General features: G+C 42.4%; 1 protein-coding gene across 2 annotated transcripts in view; it reads right to left on the bottom strand.

Annotated features, from left to right (window-relative positions):
- The window catches only part of Ppp4r2 (protein phosphatase 4 regulatory subunit 2), a 48,490-nt gene that overhangs the window by 25,754 nt on the left and 4,129 nt on the right, over window positions 1–18,607 (bottom strand). The window lies entirely within an intron of this gene.

The raw sequence follows: 18,607 nt of genomic DNA, 5'->3' as shown, positions 1-18,607 counted from the left end.
AGCAAGAGGCTCAACAGAGAAGGAGCTTGCTGCCAAACCTGATGACCTGAGTTCAATCCCTGGATCCTACACTGTAGGAGAAACAAACTCTTGCAAATTGTCCTCTGACTTCCATGGGCACTGTTACACATACATCCATCACCCCCACAATTTAAATTTTAAAAATGCCCCTTCATCACTGGGCATGGAGGCCCTTGCCTATAATCCCAGCAGAGGGAGTCCTGTCTCAAACATCTATAATGGGGGCTAACTTGGGCCAGCCCTTCTGAAGGTCACAAAAGCCAAGGGATGATGCAGAAGCAGTCTGTGCACCTGACACTGTCTAAAAGTGGTCTAACCATGGCTCCTACTTGAATTCTGTTTGTATTTGTATCAGATAGTGGCATGTTTCACCTCAAGATTGAGGTGTTAAAACAAAGAGTGAGGAGATGTACTTGGCCTGTCTTGCAGGAATGAATATACTCTAAGGCAGTGGTTCTCAATCTGTGGGTCACAACCCCTTTGGGTGTCCAATGGCCCTTTCACAAAGGTCACCTTAGAGCATAGGAAAACACAGACATTTACCTTATGATTTGTAACAGTAGCAAAATTAGTTATGAAGTAGCAACAAACGTAATTTTGATTGGGGGTCACCACGACATGAGGAAGTGTATTAAAGGGTCACAGCACTGGCAAGGTTGAGAACCACTGTTCTAAGGAGACATATACACTCCCTTCTTTGGCTATCAGACTACTGACACTTGCTATTCTTGCAGAGGGCTGGCATTAAGTTTACAGCACTCACACTTCTGCTGACAATCATATGTAAATCCAGTTCCAGGAAATTTGATGTTTTCTTCTGACCTCCAAGGACCTCTTCTGACTCCAGAAGCACCAGGTATGCATGTGTGTGGGGTGTGTGTGTGTGTGTGTGTGTGTGTGTGTGTGTGTGTGTATGCAAAACACTCATACACATAAATGTTTAAAAATAACAGCAGAAAGAAATGTAAGAACTTAGGGATGTGGGTAACATCTTGGGATGGCATTAGTAAGAGGAAAATGTGTCAGTTAACAAAAATGTGTTGAGCTGAATATGTACTATCACATTAACAGGTAACTAACTTCAAGAAGTCTCTACCCTAGAAATACTTTCAGAGGCATTCTAAGTAATCTCTCTTATTAAAGAGAAGAAAATTCTCAGTATTACTTCCCAACTCATTTAAATTTCTTTAAAGACAAAGAAAATATGTCAATTGGCAAACTAGTATAGAAAATAAGGGAAAAAATGTTAATCACTTAGCTTTTTCAAAGTCTAGTGAGATCTATTATTACAGTACTTTGTGGTGGTATTGTGTTCCCCAAAATACTGTGTACCCTAATAAATTTATCTGGGGTCAGAGAAGCCACAAGATACTTAGGCTAGAAAATGTTGGCACTCATGCCTTTACTCCTAGCATTCCAGAGGCAGAAATCCATCTGAGATCTCTGTGAGTTCAAGGCCACATTGGATACAACCAAGCATGGTGACTCACGCCCTTAATCCCAGAAAGTGAGCCTTTAATCCCAGGGAGTGATGGTAGAAAGAAGAAAGGTATATAAGGTGTGAAGACCAGGAACTAGAAGCATTTGGCTGGTTAAGCTTTCAGGCTTTCTAGTAGCAGTTCAGCTGAGATTCATTCTGGATGAGGACTGAGAAGCTTCCAGTCTGAGGAAACAGGATCAGCTGAGGAACTGGCGAGGTGAGGTAGCTGTGGCTTGTTCTGCTTCTCTGATCTTCCAGCATTCACCCCAATACCTGGCTCCGGGTTTGATTTTATTAATAAGAACTTTTAAGAAGATTCCTGCTATATAGTACTTGGTAAGGGAAAAGCATACTGCCACATTCAATGACCTCACTTCCTATTTCTTTTCTAAAACTGAAGTTTAGGTAGGGAATGCCCAGCTATTTTCTTATATATACCTCCTATGAACAATCTATGTGCTCATGCTCACCCTACATACAATAATGGCAATCTTCCCTCTTATTCCCTACATGCACACCTTTCTGGTAGATTACCCCCACCCAGTGCTTTTCCCATCTTCATCATTTTTCTTTACTCCTCCTCCCCTAGTTCCTACTTCATTTCTTCACTGTCCTATTCAGTAAAATTCCTAGTGATATCTCCCAGTCAGGCTTTCAGCTCTATCACTAAAACTAATTTGTCCCTATCAAGATCAGTGACTTCCATGTTGCTGTATCCAGTGGTTAACTCTCACACTTCAACTTCCCTGCTCTCCTGGGAGCATTCTGCAAGGTTACCATTGTTCATTTTCAGCTGCCCAATGTGGCAACTCAAGAGCTCAACCTACCTGTTCTCTATGTAGAGCTAGTGGTTTCAACCAGTGTCACTTTTACACCTCTGTATGTCCACTGGGTCTAATTTCTTAAAATTCATCTGTTCAACCCCTCCCTAGTCTGTGAAAATGCTGCATACCCCCACTACTGTTTAAGTACAGGAGAAGAATATCAAAACAAAACACGAAATATGCATTACCATGTGATTGCAGAACAGGCCAAAGGGTCCAGCTAACTCCATGGAGCTCACACCAGCAGTATCAGCAAAACAAATTTAACACATGACTAAGGAAGTAAGTCATCAAGTATCACAAGCACATCTAACATGGGAATGGAGGTTTTGCAGAAGGCCTTAGAATGTCTTTAAAGATGGGTGCCCACAATGGAGGAACAAGAAGTCACTGTGACAAGGGAGCATTATCTACTAGAGAACTAAGGAATTAAGTAAGCAGGAAAACAGAAGGCCACAACTCAATCAGACATACGCTCACAGGCTCTCAAACTTCACAGGGCCTAATTCAACAGTGGAGGCACATGAGGATTTTCAATATGATGTTCAAAGAGAGTAAATAAAAATGTACTTCAGGAAACCATTTTTTTTAAAAATCCAAAGACAATGAGGATGGTATACAGATAATGTTCTCTGATGGAAAACCCCAAATTGTCTGAGAATCTTATTTCCCCTACTGCAAGTCTCATTTCCTCAAATTTACAGTAGTTTCCCGAGAATTTTCCTAGTACTCCTAAAGTATGCTAGATTTCCCAAGAGCAAAGCTATGGTTTATCCCTCTCTTGCACAAAAATCCTGAAGTAACCATTTCTCATCTTTCTCCATTTAAAAATTCCACATCAGAGCTATAGTTTCTGACCCCCACATCAACCAGGAGCCTTGTATTTCCTGACTTCCTTTGATCACTGTAGACCCCACCTCCCCATCTCCTTCAGCTCCTTGTACAACCAGTAAAAAGTGCTGATCCCTTCCTAGGCACTTGACCTAATTTACTTCCTAAAACACTTTGTAATTCTGTTAAAGCATCAGATACCTTGATGCTAAGACATATATCATGAGAAATGACCTTTCTTAGTCCAGCTTAGTGGCATACATCTTTAGTCTCAGTGCTTGGAAGACTGAGAGAGAGGGGCAGGCAGATCTCTGTGAGTTCCAGAATAGCCAGAGCTACATAGTGAAACCTTGTCTACAAAGGGGATGAGAGGGAGAATAATACATTTCTTTTTTTTTTTTTTTGGAGGCAACATCCTTGTCATGGAAACATTAAGGTGTAGTGGGTAGCTGTCTGAGCCATGCCCTGAAGCCCGCCCCTAGTGAGGCAGCTGTAGCTGTTATACCTGCTTATGACCTTGAGGTACAGGCCTCTGGGGATGTGGCAACCAGGGACCCTTAAGACCTGGGATGCTGGCCCTCTTCTTGGCTATCTTGTGGTTCTAGATGCTGAGATCTTGGACCAAGCCATTCAGCATGGGACATAGTTAAGCTTTCCCAGACCCTACAATAAATCTTCTGGGGTTTTGAGTTTACCCCCAAATAAATTCCTTTGATCATTAAATAGACTCTGTGGATTGATCCCATTATTAAGTACATAATACCAACTCAAAGATTTCTGCAGATTGAGGTACTAAATGTATCTGGATCCAAGGAGGAGCTGCTCTTCCTACTACAACAGAGCTGTAATTGCAGTCAACTACTGGAGTTTACTTAGTAACCAAGTAGACTGCACTGCTTGCTGGCTACAGTGTATGTACAAAGGAGCTGGCTCCCCAACTCATTTGCACTCACTACTCTTCTAGAAAGACTTAAATAGCGGGATGGACCTCCCCAACTGTTTCTATTTTCTTTCGGTGGGATGGTGCCTACCAGATCTCCCCACAAAAAATGGATTCATCCAAGTGGATCAGTCATACACTCTTCCTCAGAAATGTAAAGCAGAGAAGAAACAGGAGGGGAAAGCATTGATGCCTAACTAATGAGCCTTTTGGCAGTAGCCCAAGGAACAGCTCCACCAACTACAGTGGCTTAGTCTTCCACAGGTATCTTATCCTCCCACCCAAAGCCTGACAGGGTTGCTAACAACATCTTTCCCAAAAATGTATTGTTTTCTTCTCTTGTTTCCTTTTGGATTTAAGTGAATCAACATCAGTTATGCAAAAGACCTTATACTTAACTATACTTCCTAAAACCCAAATATCCTTTTAGAATATCTAGAATGCATATTTCAAACAGAAATGAGGTAAAGAAGTCTCTTCTGAATTTCTCATTATAATTTAAATTTTTATTTTGTATAGTTTAAATGTTAGAGAGAGCACTAGTACATTAACTCAAGCCTTTGAGAACACTCCCAAAAGAGCCATTTAAACACCCACCCTAGCAGATTACCCAATACTTGAAGGCTCATCTCAGCACTCAGAGAATCTGGGCTTTAATATAGCACAATCTTCAACTAGTTACAAATTATGACGATTTTCCCCATAAATACTACTAATCTAAAACAGTACACACATTTTGAACATCCCTAAATAAAGATTTAAAAAATGCCTTAAAATCTGAAAAACTTAGCTTTCCTTTCAGGGCTCAAAGCTTCAGATGTCAGAGCATTTCGGGGTTTGGATTTTCAGATTAAGGAAGCTGAACTAGTGAAGTCCAGAAAACTTCTATTTTGGAAAAGGAATGTTAAACTATATATCAACTATCCATTAAAATGTAAAACTTTTTCACACTTAAGGCAATAATTTACCAAGAAAAAAAAAAAAAGCATAATTGAAGGCCAGGGAGATGGCTCAGCAGCAAAGGCACTCACCCTACAAGTCTTACAACCTGAGCTCAATCCCCAATACCTACATACATGGTGGAACCAACTCCTGCAAGCTGCCTTCTGTGAGGCACATGCACATGTGTGGCACACACGTGAGATGAAGTCCTGGGAGAATATGTATTGTTGACATAGGAATGGCCAGGGCAAGACTTTCTCCAAATCAGGCTCACAGAAATGTCAAAGCCTTTGGCCTTTGGCTAAAAGCAGTATATTCAGACTACTGAGATTAGCTAAACTGCCCTGCCCAGCCAGCAGGGCTTCAGTAGCATCCCCATCAGGGCGCTCCTCCCCACCTGATACCAGCTAGCCTTCAGGTATACTTGTCTGTGTGACTGTCCTAGTTCATTTGTCTAGTCACCCCAGTCACATTTCTAGGATCCAGCTCATGGCACACACAATAAATAAATATCCTTTAAGAGTGAATGTTCCTGGAGGTCTCCTGTTGCAAATCACCCTCTGGAGCGATGGAAGGATCTTTCTGCTAGCACTTGGAGGAGACCCAATCTGGTGTTGGTGTGGGCCCGGGGTTCTGTTTATGTCTTTCCTCGGGACAATGAGGTTCCTCTTTGCATTCCTGAGTGCTGTGTGCACCCTGTGGCTGTTGCTGAAACCCAACATGACAGAGACCTATTGGGCCTTAATGAAAAACTCTCCCCTTCTGATACCAATGGGGATTGAGCACCCAATATGGCCAGCTTTGGCAAGCATTAACGTAAGCCTAGGAACTGTAGCCATTCTTTTGAATTCTCCAGAAGGTCATGTATGGTAACTGCTTTTTCAAGTATGTTTGAGAAAGTGTCACCCAGACACCTTGGAGACTAAGGATAACCCTGAAGGTCACTGACCTCCATTTGTTAACAGTAGCATGCCAGCTAAGCCTTTTCATTTTCACAATCCTCTTCAAGCTGGTGTAGTACCTACTTTTCAGGAGTGGCTCTGTGCAACATTTATTGGCCTCCTGAAATTCATTTAGCCCCCCCTTTGAAGATACCTTAAAATTTATGAGCCTGAATGTAGCCATTATAAGACCATTAGTTATGCTCCTTATGAGCTGCCTGTTTTTTCTTTATGGTTCTTAGTTGTTCTTTTGCAGAGCTGCCAGCCTAAGTCATGCTGGGATCAAGAAAAATGGGCCTTGGCGGTTCGTGTGCCTGGAGTTGTATCCATGCAGAAGAGAATTTGACATTGCTGCTGCCGTTGTTGCTATTATAGCAGTGGCGGCCACCGCTGCTACTATTTCTGGGATTACCATTTCATAATTGCTTACTACAGCTAGCACAGTGAAGACCCTGGCAGCAAAAGTAGCTACCACAGTTAATCTTTCATTCTACTGGGCATGATAAATTTAATTCAATAGTTATATACATTTAGATTGGCTTTGAAAATTATAAATTTATAAACTCAAGTTCCATTTGCTTTTGGGATACCATCTTACAAGGACTCCAATTTGCAGTAAGGCTTGTTAAGGAAGGGAATGGCTCAGTTGCCTTTAGCCTACTGGCTATGGGTGGAATAGGACCTCTGTTGGTTTTTTCTGTGTCAAACACACAGATTGCAAGCCCAGTGCCACTTTGAGATCTTTGGCAGCAGTTAACTCTGCAGCTCACACACGATTGAGTCTGTATGATAATAAATATTCAGAGACGGGTAATGCCTGGGGGCGCTTACCAAGCTAAGACAGAGCGCCTGTGTGGCCTGTGTCTCCATGATGGGTAAAGTGACCTGTTGACGTCCCATGCAAGACCCCGTTTTGGGTAACTGTTGCCTTGCTTGCTGACCTTGACCTTGACCTCCTCCCTATGCTAATTCCCTGCCAGGTTTCACCCTCCTGAATGCTTAAGGGAAGTTTCTTGTCTGTGTATCCTTTTTTCTTTTTGTTTTTGTTTTTGGAGACAGGGTTTCTCTGTGTAGCTTTGCACCTTTCCTGGAACTCACTTGGTAGCCCAGGCTGGCCTCGAACTCACAGAGATACACCTGGCTCTGCCTCCTGAGTGCTGTGCCCAGCTCTTGTCTGTATATCCTGCATAATGGGCGTTAACAGCTTAGATGCAAGATTGTAAAACATCCTAGCGAACTTCTGCCCTCCAGGGTTCTCCCATTGTGCTGTAAGCCTGTATTTAAGACCTCTTCCCTCCTTCAAACAGCATTCGGCATTATAAATGAATGAATGAATGAATGAATGAATGGAGTGAATGCTCGGGCTGGAGAGATGGTTCAGCGGTTAAGAGCACTGGCTGTTCTTCCAGAGGACCCGGGTTCAATTCCCAGCGCCCACATGGCAGCTCACAACTGTCTGACAGCTTGGTATGACAGTACTATGTCTAACTTTAAGATTCTATCCCCAAGAGGGGAGAGGAAGGGACAGAAAGGGAAACTGAAGTTCCAAAGGCTTCGTTTACACATTAAAATGCAGGGGAGGGGGCTGAAACGATGGTTCAGGTGTTAAGAGCACTTGCTGTGGCAGAGGAGAGTTCTGTTCCTCTGGTCTGTGCTGGCAACACACTGATGCATACATACTGAACCCCCCATACACAATAAAATGATTAAAATAAACCTTTGAAATGTGGGAACAAAGGGCTAGAGAGATGACTCAGAGGTTATGACCAAAGTCATGCAAAGGCTTTAACTCCCCCCTCAGAAAAACAATTCTACAAATCATAGAAAACAATCACTGTTTCCCACAATGACTGGCTGCTCTTCAAGAAGTCTTAAGTTCAATTTTCCAGCAACCACATGGTGGCTCACAACCTATAATTATCTATGAGATCTGGTGCCCCCTTTTGGCTTGCAGGCATACATGCAGGCAGAACATTGATAAATAAATCTTTTTAAAAAATTGACAAAAAATCATATATTTAGTTTTTTTTTATAATGTCTACCTAGCAAGGGCTGGAGGGATAGCTCAGCCGTTAAAGGCTAGGCTTACAACCAAAAATATGTCTACCTAGCAAAGAGAGTACAGAATTAAGCCATTAGGTTAAGTTTATAATTATGTCGAAATCTTAAAAATAATTCACATAAATATTCATAAAAGAATTCACATATTCATAAACACAAGAAAATTTTTTTATAAAGGTAAATAAAGCTGATTTCAATTTTACATGTTCCTGTTGTATGTCGTATGTTAAAAAAGCTAGTACAGACAACAAGACACTGAAACTTACTTTACTCACTGAGCATCTCATCTCCCCAGTCCTCTAAGGTACTTGGGTACTTTCAACACAAGCTTGAGGACCAACCTACCTGGTATTTGCAGTGACAAAGAGACCCTGCTTCAAGGTGGAGAAAAATATACAGCATAAGGATGTATGTGCCTGCATGCATACACACACCACACAAATACCCGTCCCTATATACATGAAAAGAACTACATCCTTTTAATTAGAAATGCATAGCAAAAAAAACCACATCATTTTTAAGTAAAAATGCAGTCATCTGCCCACCTCATTCTGGACCCAACTGGTCTTGGACTTATTTAAAGGACTACTTAAAGCATTTCTTAAAGAACTACATCTTTAGTCAGGCCCAGTGGCACATATCCACTATTCCAGTTGCTTGAGAGGCTGAGGCAGGAGAATAAAGGGGTACAAAGCATCTCACGTAAACAGAAAGACCAATTTATGAAAGTTTCTTCTAAGGCCTAATTTTCAAAATGTAGTATATCTGGGACAGTAAAATATTGATAAAGGTTATGAGCAAAAGAGTAAGTGAAATTTAATTCTTTACAAATACTACAAATGTTGTATACAGGCTGTCCAAATACCTAACTAGCCACACAGGATGTACTGAATAAATGCAGGGCCCTTCTCCTATCTTTAAACACAGCTGAAGGAACAGCAACAATGTTTCCACAACTCAACATACGCTTGCAAGAATGCCGTCTTCAACATTGCACAATGTGATAGTTTGAATTAATTGGCCTCCATAAGCTCATAAGGAGTGGCACTATCAGGAAAGTGTGGCTTTGCTGGAGGAAGTGTGTCACCGTGGGGGTAGGTCTCTTTTGCTCAAGCTTGGCTTAGTGTGACAGATCATTTCCTGTTGCCTGCAAGATGTAGCTAGCACCATGTCTGCCTACATGCCGCCAGGCTCCTCATCATTGACAATGGACTGAACCTCTGCCACCGTAATTAAATGTTTTCCTTTAAGAGTTGCTGTGGTCATAAGTATCTCTTCACAGCAATAAAAACCCTAAGACACACCCATATTTCAATTTAATGAGTAAACCCGAGATTCACTTATTGCACAAATCTGGCCAAGTATCAACTCAATTTGATCTTACAATATTCATAATTTGAAACCCTAAAACTTCAATGAAATGACTTATGGAGATGGTACCTTTCACAGGTAATTATGGCTACATGAGGTCATCTGCATAGAACCTTCATGATTAGGTTAGTGACTAGAGACAAGAGAAGCTGACATTCTCTCAAGTGTGATGAAATGTTGACAAGGCAGACAACAAAGTTTCCCACCAGAGGACCTTAATGATATCTGTTGTAGAAATTTAGCAGTCACTGTATCTGGGGCAAACATTAAGAGTGAATAGTTGTTTTCTACAAGTACACCTAAAGAATCATTGTGGAAAACACTGATGTTTTCTGTGATTTGTAGAATTGTTTTTCTGAGAGGGAGTTAAAGCCTTTGCATGACTGGTCACAAGATGATTCTGGCACACCTTAAGCTCTAGGAGTATTGTGTACTCCAAGAGGCACACAATAAAGGGCTAAAGTCATGTGGGCATGTGAATCTTTCCTTGAGAGACATAGAGATTAGATTAGGGACCTTGGTATGAAGAAATATTTTACTCCCCCCCCCCAAAAAAAACCAACTTTGTGTAATAATCAATAAATATGCCTTTGTCCAGGGGTTTAAAATTCAGTCCAGTTCAGTTCATCAGAGGCTTGGATCTTCCTGCTGCCACATAGGCCTTAAAATTCCATCTTGGAGTAACCTTTCTTCCACCAACCCACATAACAGAATACCCCAACAGATACCCTCATCTTAGACTTCTCAGTCTAAAAAAAAACTGGAAGAAAAGAGCTTCTCACTAAGCAGGCCAAGTGAAAATAGTTAAGTCTACTACTCTGAAGGACCAATGATACAAAATGCATGATCCCAGGTAGATTGACAGTGCATGTCTATAACCCCAGCATTTGAAAGACAGCAACAAAAGTATCACAAGTTCCAAGCCAGCCTGACAGAAACATAACAAGTATCAAGAATGCTAGGACTACAAAACAAGTCCTAGTCCCAAATAAATACATATATAAATAAAGCAAGCTAGATGTGGTTGCACAGGCCTATAATCCCAGTATCTGGAAGCTGAAGATAGACTACAAGTGCGAATAAGGGCAAAAAGTTCAAGCTCTTTCTGGTCTAAGAGAACCATGTCCAATAAAAATTCTAAAAAATATTAAGCAAGGCAGTGCATGTCTTTAACCACAGCAGCACATGTTAAACAGAAGTAAGAAGATCTCTGAGTTCCAGGCCAGCCAGAACTAGAGACCCTGACTCCAAAATACTATAAAACACAAAATAATATAAAACACACACACACCAAGACAGAGAGAGACAGATGATATGATCAGACAACCAAAGGAGCCTAGCTTGGCATGTGTGGTCAGATTTTCTGTGTCCCAGCCTGCCAGTGGTCAGACAAATCTCACCCACCAATCCCGCAAGTAAACACACAGAAGCTTATATTAATTAAAATTGCATGGCCATGGCTCAAGCCTTTTGCTGCTAGCTCTTATATCTTAAATTAGCCCATAACTATTAATCTATGTATCATCACATCTTCCGTGGCTTTACCTGCGTCCCATTACATGTTTCTCCTTGGGCAGTTGGCTGGCGTCTCATGACTCAGCCTTCCTCTTCCCAGAATTCTCCTTGTCTGCTTATCCCGCCTATACTTCCTGCCTGGCTACTGGCCCATCAGCTTTTTATTTATCAACCAATCAAAACAACACATTCACAGAATACAGAATATCCCACAGCAGGCATGAGATCTGTTTTTAACGTAATATTCATAATGCAGAATAGAACAGCAAAAAAGATTTTAAAAGGCAAGATCACCGTTTTCTTCGACAATCTAAGATCTAGGTGACAGCTAAACTGACCAAGAATAGACAGATTCTGGACATACAGAAACTGAAAAGTAAACAAGACAAACTTGCTGTGGGATGTTCTGTATGTCCTGTGGGAGCCCTTCTTGGGTTCCTTGTGGCGTTACCCAGCAGGTCCGTATAGAGGATGATTAGGACCATGGGCCTGAGTGCAGGTGTTTGAGATGGTCTGCACTTGGCTGTGCTGGGGGATGGTCTGTATGTCAAGTTGTTCTGATTGGTTAATAAATAAAACCTGATCGGCCGTGGCTAGGCAGGAAAGATAGGCGGGTCTAGCAGAGAGGAGAAATAAAAAGGGACAGGAAGGCAGAGGGAGCTGCTGCAGCCGCCGCAATGACCAGAGATGCTGCAGCCGCCGCCATGACCAGCAGCCTGTGAAGACGCCGATAAGCCACCAGCTATGTGGCGAGGTATAGATTTGTAGAAATGGATTAATTTAAGATAAAGGAACAGTTAGCAAGAAGCCTGCCACGGCCATACAGTTTGAAAGCAATATAAGTGTCTGTGTTTACTTGGTTGGGTCTGAGCGGCTGTGGGACTGGCGGGTAACAGAGAATTGTCCTGACTGTGGGCAAGGCAGGAAAAACTCTCAAGCTACACAAACTTATCCCCAAATACTTACACATACATAGTCAGGGGTCACATATGTTTTTCCTTTTGGGGGGGGGGGGAGGCAGGGGTTTGAGACAGGGTTTTTCTGTGTAGTTTTGGTGCCTGTCCTGGATCTCGCTCTACCTCCCGAGCACTGGGGCCACTGCCACCCGGCTCACTTATCTTCTAAAGTTAAGAGTATTGTCTTGGGTCTGGAGAAAGATCTAGACCTGGTGATGTGTACCTGTAATCCCACTGTTTGATAGCTGAAGACAGAGGATTCCTAGGGTTTGTAGTCAGCAACCTAACTTAATTGGTGAGTCCAGGGTCCCAGTGAGAACTTGTCTCAAAGTCAAGGTGGCCAAGTGTGATGGCACACACTTTTAATATCAGCACTCAGAAGATATCTATCTGTCTATTCTGAAGACCAACACCCGCCCCAACCCCTCCCCCTATCTGTACTAGCATGCACATAAAATTCGTTTTTTTTGTGTGTAAATAAAGGAAAAGCTTTTCCTTTTATCTTTTTTTTTTAAATATATAGAACTTTATTTTGGTTACTGAGATTTTTTAAGTACTTGGTTCACAGAATTCCTTTTATCTTTTAATCTAGCTCTCTGTGTGCCACACTAAAGGGCAAGTCAAGTTCTGCTCAACAGCTACAAAAGTGTGAGTAAAAAGAAACTATCAATTCATATATGAAACGTGGAAGTATCTATGGAAAAAGACATGAAATCATGAAAAATTCTGCATATAAAATATTCGGTCATACACTACATAGCTGTATTTTGGTCATCAACAGAGCACTAAGAGAATACAATGGAAACAAAAAACTTCTATTGCCTAATATGATGACACAGTCATGCCATCAAAATAATTTGCTTTAACAACACGAGATGGTCCTTGTGAATTTCCGAACAACCCATTGCACTGTGTATATTAGAACAGTGCAACTTACACGGTTACTACAATGCCTAATACTTGATAAGAACATGTGACTCGGCCGGGCAATGGTGGTACATGCCTTTAATCCCAGCACTGGGAGGCAGAGCCAGGCGGATCTCTGTGAGTTCAAGGAGAGGCACCAAAACTACACAGAGAAACCCTGTCTCGAAAAACAAACAAACAAAAACATGTGACTCACTGATCTACATACATTTTAGTGCTAGAGAATATCTAGCTAAAGCAAAGTTGACTGTGTAACAGCAAACTCCATGGTGCCAGCTGTAGCCTCTGACACCAAGAGAACCCACTCACTGACTGCAATTTGCTATGTTTGCAAGAGCAACTCCCAAAAAGGTTCTCAGAAAGTATCCCCACTAAGTGGTGCAGGCCTATTTAGAGAGTCTTTTGAACAGTCTTAAATGACAAACTGAAGTAACCCCATGAAGAAAAATGGAAAATTTTGTCAGCATACACTTTTTTTTTCCCCCTTCGAGAGACAGGGTTTCTCTGTGTAGTTTTGGTGCCTGTCCTGGATCTCACTCTGTAGACCAGGCTGGCCTCAAACTCAGAGATCCACCTGCATCTGCCTCTCACCTGGCCCCATTTTTAAATTTTTAAAAAAAAGATTATTTTATCAGTATAAGTGGTCTTTGTTTTGTTGATTTTGTTTGGGTTTGGTTTTTCCAGATAGGGTTTCTCTGTATGTAGCCCTGGCTGGCCTCGAACTCAGAGATCCATCTGCCTCTGCCTCCTGAATTCTGGGTTAAAGGCATGCATCGCCACTGCCTGGCAGTATGAGTGTTTGGTCTGCATGTATGCCTTGCACCATGTGCATGCAGTCAGTGCCCATAGAGGTCAGAAGAGGATGTCAGCTCCTCTGGAACTGGAGTTACATAGACAATTTGAGCCACTGGCTGCTGGGACACAAACACAAGTCCTCTGCAAAAGTGCTCTTAACCACTGAAGCATCTCTCCAGCCCCATCAACAATGTTTTTAAAGTTGCCAAACTTGGGTGGTGCCAGTGATTTCCTACAGTGACTAGGACAGCAAGTCCACAGACCACAGAAAATACAAGAAAGCCAAGCAACAAGGTAAGTTATGAATCTACTAAATGAACAGGGGCAAAGACTAAAAAATACCAAAATCTTTGAATGAAGACAGGAAAGACAACAGTAATATGAACTAGAACAGTCATGGAATCAAGTGTCAGTAAAATGTCTCATATCCCTCAAATTTCAAATACTTCTACAATATATGCCCTCTTCACATAATAAAGAAAAGGGCAGGTTTATGTACTACAAACTAAAATTGTTTGCAGGCCCTAACATGGCAACCATAGTTCTGGCAGGTCTTGCCCTTCCCCCATTCCCTCTTCCTATATTACATTCTTAAAGATAGCCACCAAGATCCATTCCCTTTGGAATCCACTCCCTTTTGCCACTTCCTCCTCCTGAGACTGACTACCAAGGTCCAGCTATCAAAAAGTCCAGCAATCAAAAGTCCCCTTTAACATGCCCAATCAAAATATACCACTGCATCCTCCCCCATTCTAACACAGACCTCCCCCTTTTTTTTCCTCTTAAAAATTACACCTGCAAGGTCATTTGCTACTGTTTTTCTGCCTGGGTCAGAAATCAGACACTTTGTCTTCCCTGCTTAATCAAGAATCTCCCTGTGAAAACAGGTGTTTGGGTATGGCTTGTGCCTAATCCAGGGTCAGAGAGGGAACACTATCAGGTTTGCAGTTCCCTTCAAAAATAACATCTCAATCTAATCAAATGTATGCCTCTGCAAAAACTTTACTTACCCATAGTGTTTTTAGCCTTTGAGGTCACCAGAAATATCAAAATGAGATGTTAAGAGCACACAGGTCACCTTTCTTAACTGCCTTTTACTAAGTGCCTCCAAGCAGTGTTCATGCATCACCATACACAACCTTTCTAACACCTCTCTCATCCACAAGGCTCAAACATCAGGAGAACAAGTGCTGTACCACAAAGAAAAGAGAGCTGTGCAGGTACATAAGGTCAGCTTCGTTAAACAACCACCACCTAAGTAATGATGATAATGGAAGCCCATACCCAAAAACCTAAGCTTTGAATTCTAATGGTGGTGTTAAATAAGATTGCTGCAGTGGAGAGGGAGGATGTCACACAAGCGAACACAGCACAAGCAGGGCCCAAAGGAATGAGTTCTAACGGGACCTGGGTACTGACCATGCCCAAGCATAACTGCATCTCTTACCATCTGTACACTCTTAAGCTTTTAAGTCTTGCCCCATTTTAATAAACAGAACATATACTTCACAGAGAACAGTCACAAAGACTAAAGCAGGGCATGCATGGGAAATACTTGATGTCTTACACAAAATATGTTCATGCAATCTGTCTCTCCTGTGCTTTGGTGGGAGACAGTTAACAACCCAAAGCAAAAATTCCCATGTAAGCCAGTTGTATGAACATCTGCAATTTCAGTACTAAGGAAACTAAAGCAGGAGGATCACAAGTCTAAGGGCAGCCTGAGCTACAAAGAAAGATTTTACCCCCCTCCAAAAAAAATTTTTTGCCAGGCGGAGGTGGTAGCATGTGTCTTTAGTCCGAGCACTGTAAAGGCGGGCGGCTCTCTGAGTTCAAGGCTAGCCGGGTCTACATAAGTTCCAGGACAGCCAGGGCTACACAAAGAAACCCTACCTAAAAACAAACAAAAAACCTCATACTGAAACCTATTTTGTATTAAGTAATATATGCTAATAAGAAAACCCTGTGGGGTGGGGAGGGGAGGCGGTTGGGAAGGCACCTACGGTGATAGTTCTGGAGCTAAGAGTGCTTAAGGGACCTAAGTCTCAATTCTCAGCTTCCACATAAAAAGCAGGGTGTGGCTTTGCACGCTTGTAACCCCAGCATTACAAGGTGGAGACAGAGATCCTAAAAGCTCCAATCAACCTGGCTTAGCCAAAAAGGTGAGCTTCCAATTCTGGCATCCACATATGTGTGCACAGGTGTGCTCCCAAAGCTCACACAAGTAACACAAAAGCAGTATGTACTTTACGGTTTATAGGTACAGACAATGAAGTTAACTTATAAAACTACAGTTCATACAACAGACCAAATCTCACATGCTACACTCTTAAAATTAACTGGGAAATCAACAGTAGTTAGACCTGAGAAAGGGAAACACAAAGCCTTTTAAAAACAAACAAACAAACCAAAAACTGGGGCTGTTAAGATGGCACACATGACCTGAGCTTGGTTCTGGGGCCACACGGTGGACGGAGATAAACTGACTCTTGCAAGGTATCCTCTGACTTCCACACTTGTACCCACAAATAATAAATGTGTTTCAAAAAAAAAAAAAAAGAGACTGAAAAATCAATATGCCCCAACATTAATTACTAATACATTAAGGGGGGGGGGGACCAAAATTCACAAAAGCAGGATACAGTGGACATTTTAGACACAAGTACTACATCAGACAAAACATTCCCCACCTTAAGAAAATTAAGGGGCCGGGCGGTGGTGGCGCACACCTTTAATCCCAGCCGGGGAGGCAGAGTTAGGTAGATCTGCCAGTTCGAGGCCAGCCTGGTCTACAGAGCGAGATCCGGGACAGGCACCAAAACTACACAGAGAAACTCTGTCTGGGAGGGAGAGAGGGAGGGAGGGAGGGAGGGAGGGAGGGAGGGAGGGAGGGAGGAAGGAAGGGAGAAAAGAAGGAAGGAAGGAAGTTATGGGGGAAAAAAAAGAAAAAAATTAAGGAAGGCCCAAACAGCCTCACAGTTTGTAATAATGTAATAATAGTGACTACCTTTAAGTTGTCTAACTTTCCTTCCTTCCTGAAGTGTCAAATATATAAACACAAAGGTCAGACAGGACTGCCAGCTGGAGCCAGCCAATTCCAGACTAATCTGGACAACAGCTAGACCACCTCCAACTGCCACCCCACCCCAATCCAAACCCACCTGGCCAGCTATTCTTCCTTTAGCACCAAGCAGTGTACTCAGTCTTTACATATTATTTTCATAGTTTGAGTATTATTAGTACCTTGTCTTAACCAGTTGTTGTGTAACAGTTTCCTCCATAATCAAAACATTCCATCCTGCAGGCTAGCTCCTAAGCAGAGGTAAACACCTTCAACTCCCTGAAGCTCCCAGATTCACTAGGCCCCTCCCTATCTTGTAAACAAACAAGAGTCACCTCTCAGAGGAAGAAAAGCTGAGCTTCACAGAAGACTCAGAGAGGAGCTGCCAGGGAGACTCTGAGGCCAGACCATTCCTGAAAGAAGAAACCAGCAGAGCTGCCTGGAGAAGGTGCAGACCACGGGAAACACCAGCAAAGGGCGCTCCAATCTGTTGTCCTGTCTGCAGGCTGCTGCTGTGCGGTGCTCCAGGTTCACCCGATTTCGTGAGCTGTCACCCATGCTGGGGTAGGCTTTGGTAACAGCTGTCTCTGAGTCACTTCTGGTCCTATAAATAATTCCTCAACCATATATATCCTTGTAAATAACCCCAATAAAACTCGTTAGTTCACCAAGTTCTGTACTTTGGTCTGTCGTGGGCTCCCCATCTGGGATGAGTAGACGAGTGTGTGTGTGTGTGTGTGTGTTCCCCAGGGAGTTTTGTCACACAGCACTGGTCTAGCAAGGATTTAAGTTTTTCTTTAAAAAAGGAAATCAGAAAGAATGGTATTGTTGGCTTTAGCTCATCTCTCAAAGCACTGTCAGACACACTAGAAAACAAAATAAAAAGCCCAACAAACCCCCAAAGGGTGAGGAGAAGCTGACCAGCTGTATATCACTGAGACCTACCTGATCAAGAGGAAATAAGAGTACAGAGGTCAAGGCGGTAAACTAAGGATCATCACAAAAACCAAACAAACAAAACAGAAAAAACAATCACCAGAAACCATGGCATCCCAACTTGAGAACAGCAGTTAAAAATGACATGCTCTTGGCCACCCTACCAGTGGGCAAAGGGAAGAGCTGAAGGGACCACTTTGTTGCTCACACTGAGCTCCTGAATGTGGCACAAAAGAGATCTTGTCTAGAAACCAACTCCACATGAGAAGACAGCTATGGTTACACAGCAAGATGAAATCTCAAAAAGGGTTGGTGGGTGAGCACTACAAATTGGGTACACCTTGTTTAAAAAGAGTAACATTCTTGGCTGGATGCTTCAAACAGTTAAGGGTACTTATTGCTCTTCCAGAGGACCTGGATTCATTTCCAAACACCACAAGGCAGCTCCCAACCATCTGTAACTTCACAGTCTTCTGATCCTGGTAGGCATGGCATTCACACAGTGCAGACACATATGCAGGCAAACACCCATACACATTTAAAACTAACATTCTTCTTTTGTGGAAGTAACATTGGCATTATCTCCACCTTTTCCAGTGTGTACTGACAGACCCATGAAACAATTTTGGGATATACTAATCCAATCATTCCATCTCCAGAACCAGAGATTGTTGTTGTTACGGAGAAAGCCCACTAAAAAGCTCCACAGTACTGGGCTGGAGCTGGAGCTCAGTGATGAAGTGCCTGCCTAGCACGTAGAAGAGTCTGGATGCAATCCCCAGCACCAGGAAAACAACGTGATCACTATTTGGTTCTGCAGTTACGACTCAGTGGCTGAGCAGGGGCTAACAGATGCAAGGCCCAGGTTCTACCCTGGGGAAGTGGAAAACAAGCAAGCAAGCAAAGGTCGTATCTAATCTGGAAGAAAATATTATCCAAACTTCACCAAATGCAATCAAGAATATAAAAGCACCAATCATTTTAATACAGAACATCTAATACACAA

This window comes from Peromyscus leucopus, chromosome 3 (genome assembly GCF_004664715.2).
Source record: "Peromyscus leucopus breed LL Stock chromosome 3, UCI_PerLeu_2.1, whole genome shotgun sequence".
Taxonomy (NCBI): domain Eukaryota; kingdom Metazoa; phylum Chordata; class Mammalia; order Rodentia; family Cricetidae; genus Peromyscus; species Peromyscus leucopus.
The sequence above is the reverse complement of the archived record's forward strand: the minus strand, read 5'-3'. Positions and strand labels throughout refer to the sequence as shown.